Source organism: Ceratotherium simum, chromosome 9, assembly GCF_057802395.1.
Source record: "Ceratotherium simum simum isolate JZ-2026a chromosome 9, ASM5780239v1, whole genome shotgun sequence".
NCBI lineage: Eukaryota > Metazoa > Chordata > Mammalia > Perissodactyla > Rhinocerotidae > Ceratotherium > Ceratotherium simum.
This window is the reverse complement of record NC_141908.1, coordinates 52176243-52188357: the sequence shown is the minus strand read 5'-3', so window position 1 is coordinate 52188357 and position 12115 is coordinate 52176243.

Below are 12115 nucleotides of genomic sequence, written 5' to 3'. Positions count from 1 at the left end.
TAATCATTGTTTTAAATTAAATAGTACTAAAAGACGTATTAAAAATCGGCAGTCTCCTGTCCTGCTCTCTCCTCACCAAGCTCACTCCCTAGAGACAATCACTTTCAACTTAATTAGTTGTCTCCTCTGGCATCTACCTCTACATTTAAAATAATATGCTGATAATTAGGGTGACCGTATACCCAGTTTGCTCATCAGTTCCAATTTATACCTGTTGTCTTGACATAATTATTCTCAACAGTCTCCTTCACTCCCAAATGTGTCTCTATGTGATAAATTACATGACTGCCATACTTACAGTGAATCATCATGATTTGTTGCCTAAATAAATCTGTAGACTTCTGTTATGGTAGTTAAGCCCTCTTATACCCTCTGCTTTCCCTTTAATTCATCCTCCCAATTTAGCTATATAATTTTGGGTTAAATCCGTAATCAATATTTACCCTGTTTTAACTATCTAAGTATTATTCACTGCTAAGCCGAGTTCTACACTGTGATGTTGTTTTCTTTCTTGTATAACTGTTTGTTTTCTCTGGAGTTAATAATTGCTTTTTTTTTTAATTTAATTTTTTGTGCACCTTTATTTTTCCCCAGATGCTTTAACAGAGCTGTGAAATGCATAAGCAACAATTTTTCCACATGCTTAAACCTTTCAGACGATTTTTTCTTTGGCAACATTGTTCCTGGAGCCCTCTGTTTTTCTGGTCCAATCCAGACCCATTTGCTCTCTGGACCTGTTACACAGCTGTTGTCCTAGGATTTCTCTTTAATTTCTAAAAAGAACATTTTTTTCCTTAGAATCTGAAACCTGGCCAAACGATTAAAGTGTAAAGGCAGAATAAATACATTCAAGGAAGCAATATACCCTGCAAATACCCTAGAAATCTACTGAAGGATGGCTTCAGCAAATAAAGGAAGTATGTGAAGAAAGAAGGAGATATGGCATATTTGTGCTCTAAATAATAAAATCTCTGAATTTTTTGTTCCTGCCCAAGGAAGTATATAAGCTACTTCCTATGCTTTCTAAAAATGACACCATTTATCACATCAGAACAAAGGCAAAATATAGAGAGATCTAAGCAGCTGTTTTGGGTCATGATGTAAAACTGCAAATCCTTAATGGTTGTGCAATTACGCTTGAAGTTTAGACTTTGACGAGAACAAACATTTAAACCAAAAACAAATTTGCTTAGCAAGGAGTGGAGGAAAGAAGGTACGTCAGCTAGAGAAACTAGTTGGTTATTCATGGATAAGAAAACAACCGATGAATACAAAAAAAAGTGAGCTATAACTTAGCAAGAGATTTTGTTCTGATGTAATAATGTTAATTTTAAACTTGAAACAGCTTGAAATGGCAGGGAAATGTTTGAAATGAAAGTCTCAGCTGATTCAGAGATAAAGAATATAAAATCCATAGTTCTGGGAAGGATCCCCGTTAGTCTTCCTCGCTCTAGATCTACTAGCATTCCAAGAATAATTATTGTCTCTTTCAAAATCAAGTGAGCTCTCCTTATCGATACTCCCACCTCAACCAACTCATCATGGTTATCTTGTTCCCAAGGTTTTCCATAGAAATAGTAAAAGATAACAAAGCTGCTGACTTTCTGCTACCCTATCCCATTAATTTGTTCATTCATGAAATAAATATTTATTGAGAATCCATCTTTCTCCAAGTTTACATTTATCTTTTTTTTTCCTCCTCTTCAAAGTATGTAAGTTTTCACTGTTACTTGTCTTCACTTTCCTTGCAACTTTTGGGGATATCCTGAGGATGACAATAGAATTTTCTTCTAAGACAGAAACATCGACTCTTCCCTTTCCCTCCTGTAATCGTGTTTCACCATAGACACACAGACACAGAGAGATATAATTACCACTTACTATTCATTTGTGTCCAGATTTATTGGTTTAATTACATTATCAAGATGCACTATATCAAGAATAGCCTTTACATCAAATAAAATAATGTAGACAGAAATCTACAAAAGACTTTACAACCTTTAATTCTAGTTATTTTAGAACAACCCCCCAAAATAGATGAAGCAAGTATTAGCCTCTGCGAAAGCAACGGGAGCCTAAAAATGTTGCACTTGAAAAAAACGAAGGCGCTAGCTTACAGATATATTCCAATCTATTTTGGCTATTTTAGTTTGAAATTCCTAAAGAGCAGAAATTTTATCACTGCAATTATTTATCTACTATTTATTCATATCAATTCTCAAACATCAATTAAGTATATTATAATGATTTATAACATTGATATATAAAGATGAAAAAATCCTAAGTGTTTCAATGGTTGATGAGAAACAGAGTTGTCCAGACTGTTTAGATTTAACTAAAGAAAACCAGAATAACCCAAAATGAGTAGTTGCAAAATAGACTTCTCCTATATTGTATGATGAAGAAAAGATAGTCAGAACAATAGCTGCAAAGAAGACATATTAAGCCAAACTTAAAAAAAAGACACCCAGAACATAGTGGGGAAGTATATTTTTATTATCTGTACTACGAAGATGAGTCATTTAGGGGGAAAGATTAGGTCACAAAAAATCAAAACATATCTGATGGATCAAAGTCTACAGTTTCAGCAATTTGTAGCTCCTGAGGCAATGGGTAAAGGTTAGCTATTAAGAAAGCTTATCCACCTGGGTGATGGACTAAGGTAAGTCACCTTGGCATGGGCACTCGAGTCTTTTATCTCAAGCCTTGAATCATGGACTATCAAGCCCTTCTGTAACCTTGGAGAGTTTGAGAAGTAAATCTGAAAAAGAATAAGAATATAAATAAAGACAATTAAGAACCAAGTCTAAATACACCGTACAAATACTTTTGTAACAAAGTGTACTGATCAGTGTTGTAGTCGTTGTAATATCATTTCTATTTCTCTATTTTTTAATGTTTAAAACATTTAAGAAAATCTCATATATTTGACTTGGGGTTCCAGTTGAAAGAAAAAAATGTTAAGTTCAGCATCAATGTTTACATACAGAAGTTTAGGTTGTTAAATGAATGAGGTTTTAATGTTTAAGTTATTTTAGTAATATGTGGATATTTGCAGATGTATTAATTGTCTAAAGGTTTACTAATTGGACTTTAGACAAAGTACAAGTGGTGAGCATTCTTTTCCTCCCAAAGAAGTCCTCTGGGCATTAAAGAACTTGTCAACGGTGATGTGAGACAAAGTGAGAGAAAACCAAAACTGTCCCAAGGGGATCTCACTAGCCAAACAATGTAAGGTCCTTCAATCACTGCCATGTGCAGATATCACAGAGAACATCTAAGAATCAATGTCACAGGGAGGGTCATCCACCCACATTGCACCAGTACAATGAAGTGGGGAGAGGGAGTTTGGGGATTCTATATGGTAATTGCCATTATTTTTGCAGGTAGTCCATATTATTGAAAGGTACCCTTTGAGCAATCCTAGAAATCCTAGGTTGTGCTGTATTGACTATAGTTGCCTGTCAATGTGAAAATTTTAGGTCATTGCAATTTATATCTAAAATCTATGTAAAATTTACAAATGAAATGTTTTTTTAAAATCTAAGTCTATCTTCAGGCTTCAAAATAGTAGATCTAGAAAAACAATAGTGCAAAGCTCAAAGGGTAAAAATGAGTGATTTCTGGGGATGAATATGAAGAATCCTGTGGCCTTAGGGATACTTTTTGCTGTTTATACTTTGGTGACACTAGAAGCCAAAGGAATCTCTGCCCAGTGAGTCTGAATCATGAAAATTAAAACAATTTAGTTTGTGCAAATAGTTTTGGAACATAAGCAACGGAGAAAATGCAGGGACACTTAAAAATTGTATTCGCATCTAAAAACAGAAGAAAAAAGGATAAGTTGTCTGCAAGTTATAAATGGCTAATAACAGTACAAAATACTGGCAAATAGTCCATATCAATGTGAAATTGCAAAATTGCCACCTTCCATGTTTAAGAACAAGGATGTTTTTCTAAAAATAAAACCTATAGGGGCTGCCCCGCTGGCACAGGCGGTTAAGTGCACGTGCTCTGCTTTGGCAGCTGGGGTTCACAGGTTCAGATCCCGGGCGCGCACCAACGCGCTGCTTGTCAAGCCACGCTGTGGCGGCGTCCCATATAAAGTAGAGGAAGATGGGCACCGATGTTAGCCCAGGGCCAGTCTTCCTCAGTAAGAAAAAAAGAGGAGGATTGGCATCAGATGTTAGCTCAGGGCTGATCTTCCTCACACACACACAAAAAACCTGTAAGTTTTGCTGATGGTGCTGGAAGCCGTTGTTGTTGTAGTTATAGTGGCTGCTCACAATCTATGACTCACTTAGGAGAAGAGGCCAGTGTGAGTGGTCTTCAGCACACTCAAAACAAATGCACACACACCCTAGGGTTCATATACATACCTAGAAAATAATTACAAACTAAACGTCATACCAACATTTCAAGTGCCATATTACTTTTTTGGCTATTTCTTCAGATTCTGTTCTTGATCTATATCTAAAGGTGAATTCTCCTGGGAAAATATCTTATGGTGTCAGGGGGAGAGGATGAGTAGGTGAGCACGTCGGAACAAGTGGTAGAGAAATTGAGATGCACACTGTACTCAGGATGGCCTGCATTGCCCTGGGGCCAGCTCTCCTGAGGCCCCGTGACTGACGTGCAGATAAACCTGACTCACTCACCCGGTGGCCAGTGTCACTAGGAATTTGCATTCAGGGTCAATCCTATGGCCTCTGTTCCACTCTGTGCCATTGTTACTAGATTCATCTTTAGAGCAGTTCTTCTGGTCATATTACCTACGCTTCTCCTTTTCTGGTTTTTCATTTCCAGAGCCATACAGCATTAAATTCTGAAATATCACTCTTGCTTGCCTCCCATAAAGATGTCATTTTCGTGAATGACCTAACTAAAGCAGTCATGAATTTTATTTTATAACTTTTTCATTTTGAAATAATTTTTCTGTTTTGTGACAGCATATAACATTTGCCTCTTTGTTCCCTATCCTCACTCCGCTTTTGTTTGAGTCTTAGATGTGCATTTATATATTTTAAAACGTGCATCATCAGTTCTTTTGCTGAAGTTTTCCTAGTCATCATTCAACTTCATGAAACTTATTTTCTAGTAAGTTCCTCAAAAAAGGGCTAATGGGTACATAATTCCTGAGTTCTGCAAATTGATTTTTCTATGTTCTTGACATTTGAAGGACAGCTTGGCTGGATATAAAACATTTGCTTCACGGTTCCTTTCATTAAACATTTACAAATGTTTCTCCATCATTGCCTTGCTTTATATGTTGGTTTTGAAATGTCTGATGCCAGTCGAATTCTTTTGTCTCTGTAAATTATTTGATATTTTTGCCTGGAGTCCTCAAAGGTTTATATTTATCTTTGAAATCTAATAGTTTGACTAGAATATGTCTTAGAGTTTGATCATTCTGGATCAATTTTTCCTGGTCCGCAGTGAGCTCTCTGAATGTGTAGACATAAGTCTTTCTCCACTCTATAAAGTTATCTTGGATTATAGTTTTAAATATTAGCTCTGCTTCATTGTTTTTTTTTCTTCAGGGACTCTGTTAACGTGAAAATTATTCCCTTTTTGTCTTCTGTGTCTGCTACTCTCCCTCTGGCCCTTTTTACTTTTTTATTTAGGCCATTTTATTTCTCTTATTTTTATTGAGGTATAACTGACATACAACTTTATATTAGTTTCAGATGTACAACATAATGTTTCAATATTTGTAGATAAGTCTACAATAAGTCTAGTTAACATCCATCACAATATATAGTTACAGATTTTTTTTCTTGCCACAAGAACTTTTAAGACCTATTCTTAGCAACTTTCAAATATGCAATACAGTATTAACTATATTCACCACACTGTACATTACATTCCCAGGATTTATTTATTTTATAATTGGAAGTTTATACGTTTTGACTCCCTTCACCCGTTTCACTCTCCAGCCACATCCTACCTCTGGCAACCACCAGTCTGTTATCTGTATCTATGAGTTCATTTTTGGTTTTACTCATTTTTTTAAAATTCTACATATAAGTGAGATCATACAATATTTATCTTGCTCTGTCTTACTTATTTCACTTAGCATAATGCCCTCAAGTTCCAACCATGTTGCAAATGTCAAGATTTCATTCTTTTAATGGCTGAATAATATCCCATTGTATATCTGTACCACTTTTTTTTTAATCCATTCATCCATCCATGGACACTTAGGTTGCTTCTATATCTATATCTTGGCTATTGTAAATAATGCTGCAATGAACATGGGGGTGCATATATCTTTTTGAGTTAGCGTTTTCATTTTCTTTGGATAAATACCCAGAAATGGAATTGCAGGATCATATGGTAATTCTATTTTTAATTTTTTTGAGGAGCTTTCATACTGTTTTCCATAGTGTCTGCACCAATTTACATTCCCACCAACAGCGCACAAGGGTTCCTTTTTCTCCACATCCTTATCAACACTTGTTATTTCTTATCTTTTTGATAAAGGCATTCTTACAGGTGTGAGGTGATATCTCATTGTGGTTTTGATTTGCATTTCCGTGATGATTAGTGATGTTGAGCATATTTTCGTGTACCTGTTGGCCATCTGTATGTCTTCTTTGGAAAAATGTCTGTTCGGGTCCTCTGCCCATTTTTCAGTCAAATTGTTCGTTTTTTTGCTATTGAGTTGTATGAGTTCTTTGTATTTCTTGGATATTAACCTCTTGTCAGATATATGATTTTTGCAAATATTTTCTCCCATGCAGTAGGTTGTCTTTTCATTTTATAGATGGTTCCCTTTGCTGTGCAGAAGCATTTTAGTTTGGTGTAGTCCCACTTGTTTATTTTTGCTTTTGTTGTTTTTGCTTTTGGTTTGTCTTGTTAGTGCTGTTGAGTTGATTCTGACTCCTGGTGACCCTGTGTACAGCAGAGCAGAACACTGCCCGGTCTTTTTGCGCCATCCTCTCACCTTCCTGCGCTATATCAGACAATGCTCCACTGCTATTCGTAGGGTTTTCGTGGCCAATTTTTTTGGAAGTGGGTGGCCAGGTCCTTCTTCCCAGTCCATCTTAGTCTGGAAGCTCCACTGAAACCTGTCCACCATGGGTGAGCCTGCTGGTATTTGAAATACCGGTGGCATAGCTTTCAGCATCACAGCAACACGCACCTGCCTCAGTGTGACAACTGACAGACGGTGGTGTGGTTCCCTGACCAGGAAACGAACCCAGGCCATAGAAGCTGAATCTTAACCACTAGACCACCAAGACAGTTTTGCTTTTGGTATCAAATCCACAAAATCTTCGCCAAGACTGATGTCAAAGAGCTTACTTCCTATGTCTTCTTCTAGCAGTTTTATGGTTTCAGGTCCTATATTTATGTCATTTTCGTTCTCCGCATTATTTTCCCACCTTTCTTCAGTGCCCTTTATTACATTTTTGTTTAGCCTGTTCTCCTTTGGGCCACTTGTAATTTGGTCTTTATTTCTGGAATAATTTCACCTTTTCTTCTATTTCTTTCCTGAATGTAATCAATTCTTTTCATTTCTTCCTGTTTTGTCCATTTTATTTTTAGTTTTTGTATTTCTGATTTAAGATAGTTTTTCTTATCTTCAAATGCTTGTATGAGAATATTTAATTCTGCTTGATGTGCGAACTTACAGTTTTCTTTACGATTTTCTTCTATACAGTTTCTCTTTCTTTCTCCTTCCTTTCTTCCTTCCTCCCTCCCTCCCTCCCTCCCTCCCTCCCTCCCTTCCTTCCTTCCTTCTTCGTGGTTGTTTCATCAGAGGAGAATTTTCCTCAGTTGATGTATGTGAAACTCCATTTCCTTATTTTCACTATATCTCTATATGGACTTCACTTTCCTTGTGTTAATTTTTATGGTATTGGGGTGTTTTCAAGATTTCTGGTTTAATGGCATCGTCTCTTGGTGGTACAGCAAAGTCCAGACACTTTGGCAGGTTTCTGGGTGTGTTTTCATGGGAAAGGGTAAGATTTTATGTTTCTCCTTTGTCTTGCAGGAACCTAAGTTTTCCTTTTTTCCTTCTTTTCCCCTTTTCTTCTTTTCCTCTTCCTACCCAATTGCCGAAGTGTATTTTCTTGCCTTTCTTTTTCGTATTTTTTTCTTCCCCAGAGCTATGAGTTTCAAAGATTGCCCCTTTAAATCCCACTCATCCCTTTAAATCACCAGACTTCAAATTTCCTTCCCTGAAGCCCACGGGCAAGCCTGGACGCCTTTTTAGTATTTTCAGACTGAGGGTAGACTTAGTCTTTCTGGTGGGAGATGAATTCAAACTGAGGGTCCTTCACCAGCTGCCCTGTTTTGCCTTCCCTGCAGTTCTGAGTCCACTTTTGCTGGCCCAAGAGCCCTGTGGAGGGCGAGGTTGTAGTGGGAGTGTGAGAAATTGCCTTCTGGGGGTTGATTCTTCTCTTTTTATTCATAGTTATTTTGAAGTTTGGAATTCTCTTTTTTCAGGTTGTGCTGAAAATGTGGTTGGCATATACTCTTTCATTCTGTTGTTTGTATTGTTTGGGGAGGCTCTATAGGGAGGAAGGTGCTTATGTTGCACCCATTGTCTGCAGCTACCAGGAAGTCCATTGACTTCATTTTTATTAAAAAGTGTAGCAGACACTGAGATTTGCCTACTGGTTTCCATCTTTCTCTCATTCTTCCTTGCTAACAAAAACTCAATTTGCAGTGGAATAAGTAAATACACAGTTTTGTTGTTGTTGTTTTATTCAATTTCCAGGTTCCTGTGGCCAGGTGAAACAGCTGAGTTAGAGATATAAGTAGAAATCTACTGGGTAGGGTTTGCAGAAAAGTCTGAGCCTTGATTAAAATGGTCAGACTCAGCTGGAAATGCCTTCTGCCCTTTTCCCTTTTCTCTTTTTTCTTCCTGGAACTCAGACATGATGCCTGGATAGCAGCAGCTATCTTGTGACCATAAGGATAAAAGCCAAAAACTCAGATGGTGGAACAGAAAAATAGAAGCAGCCTGAGTATTTGAGGAGCTGCATCAACCCCGGATTACCTATCCCCAGATTTCTGGTTGTGTAAGAAATTAAAGTCCCTTGCTTGATGAAGGCACTGTTTGTCAAGTCTCTGTTCAGAGATATGTATCTTGACCAATACTATGATTTATTGAGACATTTCCTCCTTTGCAGCGCAGAGATGATCATTTTCACAGATCAGCTTGTCTAGGGTCCCAGCAACCTGCTGCATATGCTATTCCTCATGTATCAGTTATATGTTAAGAGACTCAAGATTTACATCATTGGAGGAGTACAGAAAAGATGATAAATATTCACTTAGGTACCTTTCTTTGGTAGTCTGTGAACTTTTCTTCATTTTGTACTTCTCTTTGACAATAATCCCACCTATCAGCTATAAGTAAGCAAGGCTTAAATGTCCATAAAAACAAGTCACTAGCCAAGTTTCTTATTCACTTATTTATTCATAGTTTACAATGTGAAATACAAAACTTACTTAGCTAGGCGTCAGGTAAGATATGATGCTACCAATGAGGGGTGTGTGAGTGCGGCCTGAGCACGCCAGGTGTGGGAGCAGGTGCACCATGGAGTGATATACACCTGCTGGGGGAGGAGGGAGATAAGCAGGGCAGTGCTAATTTGGGCAGATAGCAGGCAGGGGAGCAGAAAGAAGGTTACAGCAGGTAAATAGAGAGGGCTCCAAATAGGAAAACTCAGAGAAAATGTCAAATCTACATTGAAAATAAAGTGGAAAAATACTTGGGATATATAATGCCTTGTCTCTTTCAAAGCTATTATCACGAGATGGATTTACATTCCCTAGCAGAATTCCTTACACATAGGGAGTGCTCAATCAATATTTTTGATGAAGGATTGAATCAATAAGCTTTGAGATGGGGAGTAATTATTTCTCAAATGGACTACATGATCTTGAACTATCTAAATGCTTTATGCTTGACTTCTCCAGTTTTGAATAATCTATTGTTATAAAAGAGGGCCCAGGATTTGTTTTAATCAGGTATGGTAAGACACACAGATGCAGAAGTGACCATCATAAAGGAAGAAGTTTTTTATACCCACAGATCCCTGGAGACAGGAGGCATGGCACATCATGCAGGGCCACATGGCGAAGCACCAGGGTTGATCAGGAGGCAGAGGGAGGGAGGGGAAAACGTGGACAAGAGCCTTTATTGTGGTGTCTGTGGGAAGAAATGGGAGACACAGGGTAAGCAGGTTTAGGGTTGGCTAGTCTGAATAATTTCAGCAGGCCCTGGGGCATAGGGCCTAGTTATCTGGTACCTGGCCCTGGAGTGGCTAGGGCAGGGAAGTGGTGACCTGGAGTGTCAGAGCCTGATAATGGCTGGGGCTAAGGGCTCTGGATTGGCTGGTTTGCGTATGAAAGGAGAATTGTTTGTATCTCTAGTATTCAGCTAACCCCAGGAAGGGCAGTCCCTCCAGGGTCAATGAGGCCCCAGATGTCAAAGATGCAAATACAGAGACCAGAAAACATGGTTATTATATACATTATTGCAATTACCTCAGTTTCCCATTCTCAGTAGATATAAGCTAATTCATAAGGTAATTCTATATTCTGTAGTGCTCTCTACTAAGTACATATACTAAAATCTATGTACCAACAGATACTAATACAGCTTTTGGTATTGGGCTCTCTGCCTGGTGAGCCCTCAATAAATAAGATTTAATGTATGCTATAGAGACTTTCAATAAAATGTTAAATGCAACAAATGACAGCACAGTTAACCAGCAGTGAAACTGGGAATTGACCCTAGGCTTCATGCTTCCTAATGCATTGTGTTATCCAGTAAGAGCACACTTTGACCAGAGCAAAAGTCTATGCAGCTGCTCTTGAGAAAGTCTAAATAATAAATTCTAGGTAAAAATCATCTCACTTCTGGTCAGAAATCAGGAGCCTAATTCAAAAGGACTGACTCTGGGGACTTCGAGGAAGGTTCCAGGAAGAGTTTTCTCCACTTCTGCTTTCTGGACTTGCAATGTCCTATTAAATTCCTTCCCCAAGATGAATCATGGCAACCTGACTGAAATCTAGACATTTGTAGTCTCCTAGGCACCAATAAGACCTGCCAGCCAGTGGCTGCTAGAGCAATTAGGAAAATCCCAACACCCTGAGCTGTTGGTCTCTCCACTTTTTGGCAATAAAACAAAGTTTAAGACACCCAAAGAAATCTTCAAGGTCATATCCTTATTAGTTCCCAGATGTGCCACTTATATCTCTACTTCCTAGAACAACAAAACAGTAATTATCTGTGAGTCATAAACCTTATGATTCAGTTCTGTGATTATTATTTTTCTCCAACTAAATAAACTGAATACGCCTTTCACCATTTAATTTTGAACTCAAGTGGCCCACTCTTGCTGCTCAGCTGCAGATAGAAACTTGGGTGTTAACGTGTCTAAAATGTTGCTTTAATAGTTACTTTAGTCTCTCATCTTACTCTCGCCTCACAGGAAATTATGGCCTCATTGGATGGTTGCTCTGCAGGCTGCAGCCAGATGTCAGCCAACCTTGGTGAAGATTGTTTCATTCATCGGTAACCAGTCAGGCTAATGTCATTTGGATTTCCAGCAGAAGGAAGAAATTTTATTTTAAATCACTACTTCAGTAGTAGCAGACCTCTTGGTTTATAATCTTCTCAATACAGATAGCTTCTTCCCCATTACTTAAATTATACAACACTCTTCCAGTTACCATGTAAGTGTGCATACCCAGCATGATTGAAGATATTAGATTTATTTCAATAAATATAAAAGCAAGCAAAAACATGCATAAAATGAGTGTTAATGGTATATAGTCCCTCCTTTTCTTTAAGAACCGCAGTAAGTAGTTTTCTCTTAGCAGGAATAATTCTATATTGTATGGGTGTTGTTTTGCCTTTGCTGTTAAAGAAAAAAGACTCATGTTAGGAAAAAACACAGAATTCATCAAAGTCTATAAAATTGTGAAGCTTTATGGCATTTTATAAAGCACTTTCACATCAATTATTTCATTTTGATTTACAGAAACCCCATGAGGGAAATGGGGCAGGCATTACAATCTCTATTTTAGAAATGAAGAAAACTTATGTGAAAGTAAAGCACTTTGCTTGCCCTTAGAAACATGACAAATAAAC